The sequence below is a fragment of the Artemia sp. Qi Xiang Cuo genome, chromosome 3, assembly GCF_049724085.1.
Source record: "Artemia sp. Qi Xiang Cuo chromosome 3, ASM4972408v1, whole genome shotgun sequence".
Classification (NCBI taxonomy): Eukaryota; Metazoa; Arthropoda; class Branchiopoda; order Anostraca; family Artemiidae; genus Artemia; species Artemia sp. Qi Xiang Cuo.
Genome location: NC_142796.1, coordinates 27,038,203 through 27,054,184, shown reverse-complemented (window position 1 = coordinate 27,054,184; position 15,982 = coordinate 27,038,203). Strand labels below are relative to the sequence as shown.

The window sequence follows — 15,982 nt, the reverse complement described above, 5'->3', positions numbered from 1 at the left end:
AGTTGCCTCCCCTCCCCCTCTGCATCATAGCAAATTACACCCATGGTTTTCAACAGTAGAAAAATAAAGCACCATCGGATGTTTTTACATAATTTTAGAAATAAAACAATCTAGGTAGGTCAGACGTCTCAGAAAATTCGTTAAGATCCTTAATTTTTGTTTTGCAAATGACGTCATCGAGGGAAAATTGCAATGACGTCAGAAAATTGTCACATTTATGTGGAAAAATTGAAGATTTTCATGTGTGGATACGCTTCTATCAAATTACTTAAAGGACAAAAACAAGCAATTCGCAGAAATAATTGTATTTATTTTGAAAAGTTTTTACAACAATTCATTTACCTTAAAAAAAGAAAACAAAAAGTTTGAAGCTTAGTGGAAATCATGGTTAGAATTCAGACTTGTGGTAATAATTAAATATCTTTGAAGAGCATGAGTATGAAAAGACACTAGATTGCGTAAAGAACAAAGAATAGCAATTTCAATAACATTTTCACATACTTTAACAAAGGATTACAAAAATTCAAAAACCTTAGAAAAGAAAACCAACAGTTTGAAGCTTAGTAGAAATCGTTGTTAGGAAAACATCATTACCGAATTTCTTTTCTGACAAGCATAAGTAATGTCTTTTTAAGACATGAAAAAAAATTGACAAATTTTAAGTTCAGATGAGAATTGCTAAAATTCTTATGTAAACTACAAAAATATTTACAGTGCCTGAGCAAAATTATAAGTGTTTTAATTCACACTAGAACAATACCTGAAAATTTTAAATTAGTTGTTTTTTTTTTTGTTAGATAAAATACATTCGCGACGTGATTAAGCTTACAGGTTTGAACGCAACCAGTTATAGCATGTTAGTAGGAAGGCCCAAAAACTGAAAATTTGCAATCATAGGCAGTGCAATAGCGCTGCCGAAGTAAAGAACGATATTGGCACAAAGTTTTATTATTTTTTTGTTTTTGTTTTCTTTTTCCATACCAGGGCACTTTGTATCGAAGAAGTTGTCGAAGAAACTTCAAAAAGAATTCATTCGATTGGAAATTGGAGTGACTAGTGCCCTTCTTAATAGTCAAAAATGATTGAAGGGCAACTAGCCCCCCCCCCACGCCCATCACTCCCCCAAACAAACCCAAACAAAATTTTGAGATAGTCCTTTTGTTGAGCGGAGTTGATTTCCAGATAGAAAATATGGTTTTGAGGAGATCACTCCCCCAACATCCTCTGGGCAAGGGTTTTAATTTATGCCCTGGGTGCATATAAGATCGATGTTGGCACAATGTTTTATTTATTATTTTTTTCCTTTAGAACAGTCACTTCGTATCGAAGAAGTTGTCGTAGAAATTTCAAAAAGGGCTCAGTCTATTGAAAATCGGAGCGTCTTGTGCCCTTTTTAATACTTGAAAGGGACTGGAAGGCATCTAACACCCCTTTCACGCCCACTATTTCCTAAAACACATCCGATCAAAATTTTGAGATAGCCATTTTGTTCAACGTAGTTATTTTCCATATAGAAAATATGTTTCAGAAAATGTAACTCCCCCAAAACCCTCAGGGCTAGAGTTTTTAGTTACACCCTGGGGGCATATAAGGTTTTTATAGAAGGCGTTGTCGTAGAAACTTTAAAAACGGCTCATCCGATTTGAAGTTCAAAGGACAAGTGCCCTTTTTAATAGTCAAAGGTGGTTGGAGGGCAACTAGACCCCCTCTCACAACCACATTTTCCCCAAACATAATCCAATCAAAATTTTGAGATAGCCATTTTATTCGACGTAGTTTTAAGTTCTGGAAATTAGCTCTTTGAGGATGACAAGCCCCCCAACAGCCCTCAGGGCAAGGGTTGTAAGTTATGCCCTGGGGGCATATAAGGTGTTTATAGAACGCGTTGTCTTAGAAACTTCAAAAAGGGCTCATTAGATTGGAAATTGAAATGGCTAGTGCCCTTTTTAATAGTCGAAAGTGATTGGAAGGCAACTAACACCCCTTCCACGCCCACCATTTCTCAAAACACATCAAATCAAAATTTGAGATTTTGTTCCACGCAGTTTAAAGTTCAGGAAATTATGCCTTTGAGCAGGACACTCCCCCCACAGTCGTCAGGGCTTAAGTCAGGGCGTCAGGGTTGTAAGTTATGCCCTGTGGGCATATAAGGTTTATATAAAGTTGTTGTAGAAAAAAGGGCGCATTTGATTGAAAATTGAAATTGCCCTTTTTAGTAGTCGAAAGTGAGTGGAGAGTAATTAACCCCCCTCTCACGCCCACCATTTCCCCAAACACATTCAATCAAACTTTAGAGATAGCTATTTTGTTCAACGTAGTTGAAAGTTCTGGAAATTATATATTTAAGGATGACGATCCCTCCAGAGCCCCCAGGGCAAAGGTTGTAAGTTATGCCCTGGGGGTAAATAAGGTTTTTATAGATAGAGTTGTCGTAAAACTTCAAAAGGGGCTCATTCAATTGGAAATTGAGAGGGCTAGTGCTCTTTTCAAAAGTCGAAAGTGATTGGAGGGTAGCTACCCCCCCCCCCCTCACGCCCCCCATTCCTGCAAACACATCAAATCAAAATTTTCAGATAGCCATTTTGCTCAACATAGTATAAAGTTATGTAAATTAGGTTTTTGAGAATGACAACCCCCCAGCCCTCAGGGCAAGGGTTGTAAGTTATACCCTGGGGGCATACAAGGTTTTTATTGAAAGTGTTGTCAGAGAAACTCAATAGGGCTCATTTGATTGGAAATTGAAAGGGCTAGTGCCATTTTTAATAGTTGAAAGTGATTGGAGAGCGACTAACGCCCCTCTCACGCCCGCTATTTCCTCAAACACATCCAATCAAAAGTTTGAGATAGCCATTTTTTTAACGTACTTAAAAGTTCTGGAAATTAGGTCTTAGGGGATGACAACCACCCTAACAGACCTTAGGGTAAGGATTTTAATGTATGCCCTTGGGGCATATAAGGTGTTTATAGAAAGCATTGTCGTTTCAAAAAGGGCTCATTCGACTGAAAATCGAAAGGCCTAGTGCCCTTTTTAATAGTCGAAAGTGATTAGAAGGCTTGACATTTTTATAGCAAAGATCGATGTATAAAAAGTATAATGTATTATTTTTGTTGTTGTTGTTGTTTAGACCAGGGCACTTCGTATCAAATGAGTTCTCTTGGTAACTTCGAAAAGGGCTCATTAGATTGAAAATAGAAAGGGCTTATGCCCTTTTTAATAGTCGAAAGTGATTGGAGGGCAACTAATCCCCCACCCACGCCCACCCTCTCAATTTCCCATTATGTTTAAAAACAAAATGTTGTCTTAAGATTAAATCAAAATAGACTGTGTTAATTCTGATTCCCAATAAGGCATCTCAGCAGTATCCCAAGAACGACTGAGGGAATTATGTTTGAACTTTTGGGGCTACTTCGGCTCTTAAAATTTTAGCAAATCAAAATAGCGTAAGTGTATCCAAGCTATCAAAGAAAGTAAACATATTTTTTGCAAAGGGTATCAAGTTTTCCACTTCGGGTCAACTAGAGGAGGTATGAAACATTATTAAACACTACTATTTGTGTCCAGATTTTAAAAAGGGTGTGTTGTGTAAAAAATTGCTGAAAAATTTTCTCCGGCATACAAATAGCAGGCCAAACTATAAAGTCTTAAAAAAACAAAAAGATTTAAAGTATTATTTTTTTTCCTGAAAAGACTGTGTCAATATAAAACGAACAGAAATTAATTAAAAAACTTTTTTCACAAAATAAGTCATTCAAAGAAAAGTAAAGAACTCCATTAAACAAAAATGAGCAAAAATAAAATCAAATAGTCTACCAAGTGTGAAACTACCACAAATCAGCATCAATAAATAAATAAAACCCAAAACAGACAGAAATTACAATAAATAACCGAGGCAAACTCAAAACGAGCAGAAAAACAATTTAAAAACCATAAAAAACAAAACCTTTTTGAACGCACCCAGTTCTATAATGTTAGCAGGAAGGCCCAAAAAACGAAAATTTGCGATTATTACAATAGTATAAATAAAGATTCTTTGGAACCAACACCTGAACTATCAAACGTGATGAGATGTGAAATTCGACAACCTGGACCATCAATTGCGATAACACCCATACGGACAGCTAAACCAAAGGTCATTGCTAAATTGCTTGAAGTAATCAAAATCCAAAAATGTGTCAAAAATGAAAATGAAGAGCAAAGACACGGGCGGTTAGAAGATATGCGAAAATGATAATTAGAGTGTGTTAAAAACGAAGAGTAAAGCCACACGTGGTTAGAAGACATACGGCACCGAACAAGTGAGGGAGTCGAAAATGAAAATGAAGAGCAGCGAGTCAATGAAAATCAACCTGGACTGCAAGAACCAAAACGTGTCAACATTGTTCGGCGATCATTTTTCTTTCATAATGACAAAAGATAGGCCAAAGCAAAAGAAGAAGTTTTTGTTTCGCCACCTTAACAATTAAAAAAAACAAAGATGGTCGTCAATGCCTTCCATACCTTGTAAAATGAAAAACCTGGACTAGATAAATTGTTGGAAGAAAAAAAAAATTTGTCGCACCACCTGAACAATTAATAGAAACGAAGGTTTGGCGATATGTCTATCATAATGACAAAAGACCAGCCGAGACAAAAGTTAAAGGTCCAATGAAAAAAAAAGGTAATTTTACAAAGGTACCACTTCTAATTTAAGGTTCATTTGGACGTTGTGACATCAAAAAACAGCTCAAATTGTCTGCGTTTAAAAGATAAGCGACAGTCAGAATCTGTATATAGAAGCTTGCCACGTGCCCAATACCTTTGTTAAAAAAAAAGGTTTGGCGATATGTATTTCATAATGACGAAAGATAAGCCGAGATATGACGAACCAAACAAATTGAAAATGATAGTGATGCTGATTGGGTTTTTGATTTTGACATGGATAAGGTCATCAATACCTATCACACTTTTGAAAATCAAAAACATGTACTGGATAAATCGTTGGAAGAAAAAGAAATTTTTGTCCCACCACCTGAACAATTAAAAGCTGATGGGGCTGTTGGTGGCCCGCAATAGTTTCTTCACTAAAGAGAAAATTGATGTGACCAAGCTTCATGGCAAGGAGGAAAAGACCTACCTTCACGTGGTAATTGACGCAGACTTGTTCCTTGAGGTAGAGAATCAGAACTTCCAACTCTCAATTGGAATGAGGGGACACACGCTCCTGAAGCCCCTTTACAAGAAGCCTTTGGAGTCCACCCCAGTAAAGGACGATGCGAAACCTTCCAGTTCCAGCTAAATTGAAATGATGCCACCATATGAGCTGCGGAGGATACAGTGCTGGCAGATAAATCTGCACCAATGCCAAGCCACCTCTTATAATCTTGGGAGAGAGCTTGCAGAAATACAGACATTCATAGCGATGATCCAGGAGCCCTGGGTGGTGGGAGGAAAAATCATGGGGATGGTTAGAGGAGCTAACCTCCATGTACACAATGAGGTGAGCACCGTTCCTAGAGATTGTATTTATCATTCACAAATTTGGATAGTTGGAGGTTGCCTAAATATTGTCTAAGGATATAGTAGCTGCTATGGTAAGACATCTGATTAGCCATGTTCCTGTCGTATTTAGTTCAGTTTGCATGCCACATGATGAGAAACCACCACAAAAGAAAGTAATGGAATTGGTGGAATACTGTGAAGCTCAGAAGATCCTCCTTATTCTGTCATGTGAGGCAAATGCAAATCACACATTATGGGGAAGCACCGATACAAATGGAAGGGGACTTGAGCTTCTGGATTACCTGATGGGGAAAGGCCTTGCTTAGTGCAATCAGGGCACGAACCCTGCTATCATTACAAGAGGAAGAAGAGAGAATTTGGATCTTACACTAATCTCTTCACAACAGCCGAGACTGGTAAAGGATTAGCATGTCATCGATATTCCGCCATTCTCTGACCAGGAATAAAAAGATTCTAAATAGATATATTACAACGAGAAAGGAAATTTCTTAGGCACATCGATAACCGAGTTTTCACCAACAAACTTGCCAATCTGCCTCCCAGCCCTGGAATATCTAAAGAAGATCTAGATCAGGAGGCAGAAAGACTCACGGAAAGTATGAACAGTACGTTTAAGCAAGCAACCCCTCCGACACTTGTTTAAGAGGGGGACCAAGCCAATATCTGGTGGACTTTGGAATTAAGTCAAAGAAGGAAACTAACCTGAAGGCTTCTGAAAACTGCAATCCGAACGAATAATTCCGAACACTGGGACACTTACTTGGAACGTTTAAAAGTCCTGAAAAACGGAAATAAGGAGAGCAAAGGGAACCTCATGGAGGACTTTCTATGAAAGTATAGAGTCAGATGAGACTAGAAAAAGGCTACTAAAGACTCGAAAGACAGATCACCGGGAACACTCAAGAAATGTGACGAGAGTAGATGGTACTCTCACAACGGAACTGGAAGAAACCCTGAACCGCATGCTCGAAATACATGTAAAAGACCCTGAAGAAAATAGTCCCATGCTAGGTTATTTCAGAAACCCAAATATGGGAAGCGGCTGGCTTCCCGAATTTCAAGGGAGGACTGAGTAAAAAAGCTGTGGTTTTCAACCTTAACAAGATGATTTTCAACCTTATAGAGCCCCTGGAGCCGATAAGATACACCCTGGGAGAGGATGGAAGAAAATATAAACCTATTCTATTGATATTGCAAAGAGAAGCCTCGCTTTTGGCTATGTCCCCCGTGCAAGGCTCAAGGCTAGGGGCGTTTTCATACCTAAACCAGGGAAAGAGGACTACTCTAACCCCTGGTCTTATATAATGATTACGTTTACCTCCTTTCACTTGAAAGTGATAGAGCCATTGATTCAGTGGTTTCTGACAAGTAATCTGCAGACCAAGAACACGATATCCGAAAAGCACATGGGATTTAAGACAGGAGGCGTTTTGGGTCGTTTTGTGAAGGACGAAGCATAATACAGAAAAGAGCACTTTGTAATCCTAAGAATTTGAAATATTTTGCTGCTTCGTGGTATACTGAGTCACTTCAAAGACAGAAACTGATAATCGTATTTTATTGTGTAGGAATATTTCCGTTTCTTGACTACTAAGGTCATCATATCAGCCTTTCAGTGTGTTACTACAACCGGATTTTATATCTGGGTCCAATATTACCAAGCTTAGTTTAAACCCGCCGCGACATCACAGAATTGAAACTGGTAAATTATATAAAAGTGTAAGATTGCCCCTACTATCAGGGCTAAAATTTAGTAGTGTGTTATAACTGAGGCTTTGGGTAAGAATTGGTACTCAGAATTCAGTGGCAACTGATATTTATTATTAAAGAAGATAAAAAGAAAAATATTCTAATTCTAATTATTTTGAATACTTCTAACCTCTTCTAGGTCTGATGTCTATGGTCTACTTGTTCAGTCCACAAATGTTTACAGAAAAGAAAAGGATTAAGTTAATTCTAGGCTATCGAACGTTTCCAATTAAAAGAGTTACACTTGAATAGCTAGTCAAGGCTTGAGTTCTGGGGTATTGAAAAACCTTTAGTTCAAACTATTGTTTCTTGGCTGACCCAAGCTAGGAATAACCGTACTTGATTTTGTTCCAAATTACACTAACCCTAACCAAAAGATCCTATAATTATTTTTTGTAAAAACAGGGTTTGTGTTCCTTGGACCTTTAATAAGCTTTAAATTTAGCAGGGAACTCTTAATTGAATATATCTGGACATACAGGTCTGGGAATTCTTAGATTGACACTATTATTCCCTTTTTCCCTATTCTATCTGTATAAGCATTGAAGCCACCTTTGTATAAACAGTCGGTACGGGTTTAATGAAATGAAAGAATGATTAAAAGGGAACAGGGTTCTCCTTCGTATAAACGTCTGAAGACTGTACAAGGGGGAAAGTAATGTTGTTGTCTGATAATTCCAATTTTCTGGATATAAGGTCTTTATAAAGTCAACCTAAGTTCCAAGGAACTCTAGGCTGAAAAACGGAAGCACAAAAGACTCTCCTAACGTCGACTTCTTGGTTAAGGTTCCTTCCCCTCTTTGAACCCTCGGTTATTCGAAGCTTCTTCTACAAGTTTTAAATTTCTGGGAAGAAATTAATTTTAGCTTATTCTAACCTTAAAAATGCTGTTTTTGTCCAAATGCCTCAGGCCTTGGCTAAGTGAAAAATACTACCGAATTATAAACCCAAATCATCAATTTATATTAAAATGTAAGACTTCAGCACTATTTTTTATTCTTGTCTCCTACATACGTATTAAATTTATATCCAGGTAATAGAAATCTACCCCGTTTCCGTTCCCGAATCCCTTTTTTAATCTTTGTCTTATTTTGTCATTCTTGTCTCTCATTGGCCAGAGACCAGTTATGATGTTACCCTTGTTGGATCAAGGGTATTCTTATTTAAATCTAATTTTACAATGTTAGGTTTGTTTTCCTTACACAAAGAAGATTAATGCTTCGTTACTTTTACCATTACTCAAAAGTCATTGTCTTTGGCATTTTTACAATTTAGTCAAGTTATGATGGCTTTCTCATAGCCTCCCACACTTAAATTCTTACTACAGTTTTTTTTCTTAATGAAACCATAACTTTGCTAAGAATCAATTTAATTCAATTTCTTCTTGTTCCACAGTTACGTGAAAGCCTTGAGACTTTTGTTTCCCATAGTCCAACCATGGTTTTCTCAATGTTTTGAATATTATTCCTATAGAAACTAGTCCTAATAAAGAGATAAAAAGATTAAAGGTATTAAGAATAAATGTGCAGTAGCTAGCTATTTTCCTTCCTCTTTTGTCTCTTAAGGAAATATGCATTTTCTCAGTTCAGCTATGCCAATCTGCGTCTTGGAGTTGGTCGGGAAATATATAGAGATTAAATCTTCACATCCATTGTCCCAATCGTTTTCTATTCCATCTATGGAGAGGTTCCCTTTCAGGCTAATTATAGATATGTTTGAAGGTGCCATTTCTTTTGTAATCTTCTAAGAAATATCTCGTTTGATCCTTACTCAACCCAAAAAATTTAAACTCGTTTTCTATTTGAAAGAAATATGAAGTGTTTGACACTGGGAATGGAATGCTGAACATTTCGAACATTCTGAGCCCATCTTGTTTATTTGATATTGAGAAATTACAGATAACCAACAATTTTAATTGTTGTGTCGCCACATTGCAGCTAGTCGATTTATAAAGTTCCAGTAAGCCGTAGCGTCTATAATTAACCGATATTCTATAGCCTATTGGTAGTGAATTTTCAATTTCGAAAATTGTCCTAACCATGGGAACAATGAATGGGAAACTTTTATTTTCGGCTTGAAGAATAGAAAGGATTACTGTTTCTATTTTCTTTACTAACTTTTTATTTGGATTGAAATTTTTGTCACTTCCTTGTTTATCTGTAATTTTAGAAAATTTATCTCATTAATCTCTCTGGATATATATTCGATAATTCTCTTGGAAGTCCTTTCCAAAATTTCTAAACTTTTGTTTCTTGCCATTCTTAATTCTCTGTCGAAGTCACTCACTAATGATATAGATCGGTCCGATATGTATAGTAACTCTTCATTTTTTTTTGTTAAATAATCTACTTGATGAAGAATTGTTTCTACATTTTCTTCCGTTGCTAGTCCTGCGACCCACCCTATTGTTTGTCCCAAAAGTGGTAATAGACTCCGTCTGTTCTGTTTTGTGTTATACGTTATTAACAATTCTAGTATATACATATGTAGCCTTTGCGCGTTGGGATACAACCCTTTTTCGTATCCCTATGGATGCAAACCTTTTTTTTTGCTTCCTTAAGAGGTAGACGCAACTTTTTCTTGCATCCTTAAGAGGTGGACGTAACCCATTTTTGCATCCTTGAGAGGTGTCCTCTCAACCTCCCTCTAAAGTACATGACTCCCTTTCATGACATGTCTGTGACTCCTAGTCACGGTAGGTCTATTCCTAACGGTTAACCTACTACAAAACTACGGAATCTGGGCATGTGCCTTCCGGTGGTCTCCTAACCATCGCTCGGAGACCGCAGTGTTTTCAGCAAAAATTGCCCTAAAAATTTGTTTGGGGTTGGTCTATGGGTGCTGGAGCTAAACAATATTTTGCTTTGTGTCCTGTTTCACCACAGCAGATACAAGTCGGACGTTTTTCACATTCCTATTGTATATGTGGACCCTCGCAAGTCCAGCATTTTATGCGAGCGTTTTTTTTCACCAAATTTAATCCTGTAATAATTACCCCTAGTTGGTCTTGACATATCTTTCTTTTTAGGAATGTCTAAGCTTGTTGCGAATCTTTGTATTTCTCCCTGTGCATAACAAATAGCTTGATTAATCATAATAATGTAATTTTTTCCTAAATTCCTTTGTGTTTGTTTAAGGCTCGTAATCCACGAATGGATTTCATTTGGATTTATTAGTAACAAGATGGGAGGTCCTTGCTCCACAAATAGGTTTTGAAGCCTACTTGTGACTGTGGCATTTCCATATTGCCCTTCTAGAGCGTTTATTCTAGACTGTGCTTTTGTAGTGCAATTTCTAACTCTTTGATTTTGTTTTTATTTGAACTCATGATGGGTCTATTCTTTTTCACTCTTAGTGTGGGAAACGTTTTGACCCCATATATTGTTTTAAATCCCTAAAATAGGTCACTTTATAAATTTTGTGAGACATTCCTTTGTACCTTCATTTAAATTTACACTATAGTTTAGTATTATAATTACACACACTTAAAGATGATTAACCTATGGCCCTATTTGAGTAAATTGTAGACAATTCGGATAATAGAACTTGTAGCAAAGAGAAAGAAAAAAGAGAGGAAAGAAAGAATCTTAGGAAAATAAAAGGCTGTCTGAGCTTCCCTTTAAGGTCAAAAAAAATTTTCTTTAATGAAAACTTTTTCAAACTTTTCTGTCTTCTAATAGGTTTGGAAAAACTGAACATACACTTTCTTGGGAGGAACAGAGCACTGAATTTTACCGAATTTTATAATCTTTATTAATCCTCCCCCCCGCCTAAACGAAAGTTGCACCGAACTTGAGTACCGCTGTGACCAGTTGTAAGGTTGCCCCTACTATCAGGGCTAAAATTTGGTAGCGTGTTATAACTGAGGCTTTGGGTAAGAATCGGTACTCAGAATTTAGTGGCAACTGACATTTATTATAAATGAAGATAAAAGGGAAAATATTCTAATTCTAATTATTTCGAATATTTCTGAATATCTTCTAGGTCTGATGTCTATGGTCTACTTGTTCAATCCACAAATGTTTAACGAAAAGAAAAGGATTAAGTTAATTCTTAGCTATCAAATGTTTCTAATTAAAAGAGTTACACTTGAATAACAAGTCAAGGCTTGAGTTCTGTGGTATTAAAAATTCTTTAGTTCAAACTAATGTTTCTTGGCTGAGCCAAGCTAGGAATAACCGTACTTGATTTTGTTCCAATTTACATTAACCCAAACCAAGACATCCTATTATTATTTCTTGTAAAAAACAAGGGGTTTGTGTTCCTTGGACCTTTAATAAGCTTTAACTTTAGCAGGGAAAAACTCTTAATTGCATATATCTGGACATAAAGGTCTGGGAATTCTTAGATTGACAATATTATTCCCTTTTTCCCTAACCTATCTGCATAAACATTGCGGCCGCCTTTGTATAAACAGTCGGTACGGGTTTAACGAAATGAAAGAATGATTAAAAAGGGAACAGGGTTCTTCTTCGTATAAACGTCTCAAGACTGCACAAGGGGGAAAGTAATGTTGTTGTCCGATAATTCCAACTTTCCGCATATAAGGTCTTTATAAAAGTCAAGCTAAGTTCCAAGGAGCTCTAGGCTGAAAAAGGAAAGTGCAAAAGGCTCTCCTAACTTTGATTTCTTGGTTAAGGTTCCTTCCCCTCTTTGAACCCTCGGTTATTCGAAGCTTCTTCTGCAAGTTTTAAATTTCTGGGAAGAAATTAATTTTAGCTTATTCTAACCTTAAAAATGCTGTTTTTGTCCAAATAGCTCAGGCCTTGGCTAAGTGAAAAATATTACCGAATTATAAACCCAAATCACCAACTTATAGTGAAATATTAGACTTCAGAATTAGTTTTTATTCTTGTCTTGTATATACGTAATAAATTTATATCCAGGTGACAGAAATCTTTTAGAGGTTTACTTCTTATCTCTAATTTTTTCTTCAAAGGGGAATTCAGAAAGACATTGGTAGCCTATCTTAATTACAAAGAAAACACTTACTCGTTGTTATTTCCAAAAAAGACTACCCCGTTTCCGTTCCCGGATCCTTATTCTAAGCTTTTTCTTATTTTGTTATTCTTGTCTCCCATTGGCCAAAGACCAGTTTTGATGTAATCCTAATAATAATTCTTTGTTCAAAAAGTTAGTTTCCGCTTTCTCTATTCAAAAACCCTGTTTTTGTTCTATATTTTGTAATGTGATTATGGCTGCGTAATAGTCTAGCCGTTGACCTCTTGATTTTGAAGCGGTCCGGTTTATTTGTATTTGCATTTTATGGACCTTGTTCGATCAAGGGTATTCTTATTCAAATCTAATTTTACAATGCTAGGTTTGTTTTCCTTACACAAAGAAAATTACTGCTTCGTTACTTTTACCATTGTTCAAAAGTCATAATCTTTGCTATTTTTACAATTTAGTCAGGTTATGATGGCTTTCTCACAAAAGCCTATTCAAACTGCAGTTTCTTTTTTAGTTAAAATTGAAGTTGGAAACTACAAAGTCTTTATCACCTAATTTCATTTCTTTATATTATATTTTTTTTTGCTGTTGTTTGGGGTTTGACGCGTTCAAACACCAGGTCGTATGGGTTAGTATCACTCATATATTCCTTGCCGTTTGTGATCACTAGCTACCTTGGGTATCAGTTTAGTCAATATTCACTGAACTTTGATTGTGTATCACTGATCTTCCTGTTGGTAGTGGGTTAGTCACCTGCAGCAACTGCCTGTGTTGAAAAACAGAAATGAAAATAATGCAATTTTGCTTTGTCAAACAGCAATTATAATACATATACAACACGATTATAATAAGTAACTGTTGTAGCTTGTTCAGTACGATCATAGATCGTAGAAATTCGAAACTTTTGTTTAGTACATGAGATTGTTGGGTCGTTTTTTTTTTCTAAAGAAAAACAATTGACGGAAAAGAACACTTTGTAATTCTCAAAATTCAGAATAAGATGCTGCTTCGTGGTAGACTGAGTCACACTAAAGACGGAAACTGATAATCGCATTTATTGTATAGGAACAATTCTGTTTCTTGACTACTAAGGTCATCATGTCAGCCTTGCAGCGTGTTGCTGCAGCTGGGATCGATCTCTAGGTCCAATATCACCAAGCTGAGGTCAAACCCACCGCAACATCACACTTATCTTCCAATTGGTAGGGGGTTATTCACCTGCAGCAATTGCCTGCGTTGAAAAACAGAAATCAAAATAATGCAGTTTTGCTTTGTGAAACAGCAATTATAATACATATACAGCACGATTATAATAAGTAATACAAAATTAACTTATTACCTGTCACCTAAATCCAGATATAAAAATTTAAACAAATACAATACAAATAAGACAACTCTAAATAAATTATAGAGGAATTGACTTTTGAAGAAAAAGAGAAAGAACTTAGTACGTTTGTGCTTAGTCTTCTAGCCAAATGTCAAGGAATAATGGTGGAGAAAGAACTAGTCATTTGTCTGAGAAGGGGCGAACCTGGATCTTTGTACCCTAGTTATACCACCGTTTGGGCTAGGCACAGACTCCTTTCCCTTACGTTTCCTTTATGTTTTATCAGGGCAACTGGCAACTGCTGACTTGGTGGGAAGACTTGATCCTTCTCTGTTTAGGTTTTCAGCTGAGTCATTCAGGCTAAGGACTGTATTTTGAAAATGATGTGGTGTTAACTGAGAAACCAGTTCGCAAAGTGACGTTATAACCTGGGTTAGATCAGAGATCTTGTTTGTAACAATTTTGAACATAGTCATGTACTTCATGTCTTAACTGGAGTTTCATTAGGAGTCAATCGAGGGAAGGAGTCTGTATGCACCATGGGGATATGTTTTGTATGATTTGAAATTCCCTTTTTCAAGACATCAGAAGCAGTCCTAATGGGGAAATTATTAGTGAATGAGCAAGTAACAAAAGTTTTCTTCTCCATAAGTATTGGATACTCCTTGGAGTTAGCAGCATGCTTTCTATTGCAGTTTGGGCACTGAATTATCTGCTCTTCGTTTACTGTCTTGGATTAGAGACATATGGGTAAGTTGTCCAATACATAGTAGACATCTTCTGCCTCTGCAGCAATTAGAAACCATATGTCAAAAACCTTGGCAATTGAAGCACTTTATTGCCCTGAGGAGAAAGTGCTTTACTGTATAACTTGCACCCCAAACAGAGATTATCAGTGGGGACTGCACATTCTGACTGAAGGTTCAAACCAAAGGGATAACCGTTGGGCTTGGATTCTTGAAGGCTATTGTCACTTGTTGGACTCTATCATCACCTTGGACCTCCCTAACAAATTTATCTAGATTGGTGACCTTCTCAGATCGGATGAGTACAATACCTTTCCTGTTTCTGATTGAATTGGGGTTGGAAACTTTTCCTTACAACCATTTACTACTAAGAGCACAGTCAAAACAAGCCAATCCAAAATTGCACCGCACACCAACTGTGCAGGTGTCAGTAACCCCAAGGGGAGAGCCCCTTACGATTTAGTCAATAAACCGTGTCACAGAGCTATCCTAACTAGGGATATAGCAACTTTAAAGACATTTGGTACATTTGAAATTCAATTTGTCTCTTCTTCTCTGGCTACTTTTGATTTTATTTATTTCCAATCCTTGTTTATTCTTCTCTTTCTTCGGCAAAGCTTCATCAGCTGAGCTGATTCCATCAGATTTAAGCCCCAGAATGAGCTCTCTAGCTCCAACTCGAACAGCCATACCAAACCGAAATCAACAAATTACAGCAAAACCTAAGGTTAAATATAAACAGACTGTCGATGCGCCAGCGAATCGCTGTAATTTTTTTCGACGCCGGCTCGTTACTCATTGGTGGTGTTCCCCTGATAAATCAACGTGGTGTTTGAGTTTATTCAGAGCCACCAGCATCTGAATCTGATGACATGTTTATTAATTTTTCACCAAAATTTTGGACACAAAAAAAAAATCACGAACAAGTACATGTTATCTGTGCATTTCAAAAAAAAATTTTGAGCCTACCGTTTGAATATTCTATATACCCGTTGACCATACTCTCGTTCGAACATATCCTTGAAGGCTTGAACACTTTCTTTCGTATCAATGGATTTTTCTCATCAGTTTCTCTACGCGTCTGAACGGACTATCGGTGGAAAAGGCCTCAGAACTTGCTACTGTAGCAAGTTTTAATCATTCCCCTGCATATAAGACAGAAAAGTAAATCTTCCTTACTAAATAAGGAAAATCTGCTGCCTATTCTTCTTTAGTTAACCAAGTTAAGTTCATTAATAAAACGTAAAAATGCAGAATAAACTGGAATGAAGCTTTTATTAATAAAACAGGCCTTGAAAAAAAAAACCTTGGTTAATGGTTAATGCCCCCTACCAATGGCACAATAAGTGATACCTGACATGGCTCAATGATTATTGACTAAAGTGACACCCAAGCAAGCTAGTGATTACAGAAGGCACAGATTAATCAAGTGATACGAACGCATATGACCGATTGGTCGAACGCGTCAAACCCCAAACAACAACAACAACAATGGTTAATGGGTCAGAAAATTGGCCCTAGAACTAGGCCTAGCTGCATGCCCCTTATGTGGCATATCACAAGAAACTTATACTGCATCATAGGTAAATAAGCTTTCGATTTCGTGCCTAAATGGAATTGTGGCAGGCCTGAGGTAATCCCAGTAGCCTACAATCATTGATAAACTAAACTGATGTTATCATTGCCAAGTATTCAAAAGCCTAGCCTACT

The 15,982-nt window shown here is 36.8% G+C and overlaps 1 protein-coding gene across 2 annotated transcripts in view; it reads left to right on the top strand.

Moving 5' to 3' along the window:
- Window positions 1-15,767: 15,767 nt before the first annotated feature.
- Window positions 15,768-15,982, top strand: part of Tnks (tankyrase) — a 72,548-nt gene continuing 72,333 nt past the window's right edge. Inside the window, exon 1 of one of the 2 annotated variants that reach the window (XM_089085699.1) lies at window positions 15,768-15,855. The gene's annotated coding sequence lies outside the window, so the exon portion shown is untranslated. Of the gene's footprint in view, window positions 15,906-15,982 lie in introns of both variants that reach the window. The other variant, XM_089085700.1, reaches the window with a different exon arrangement.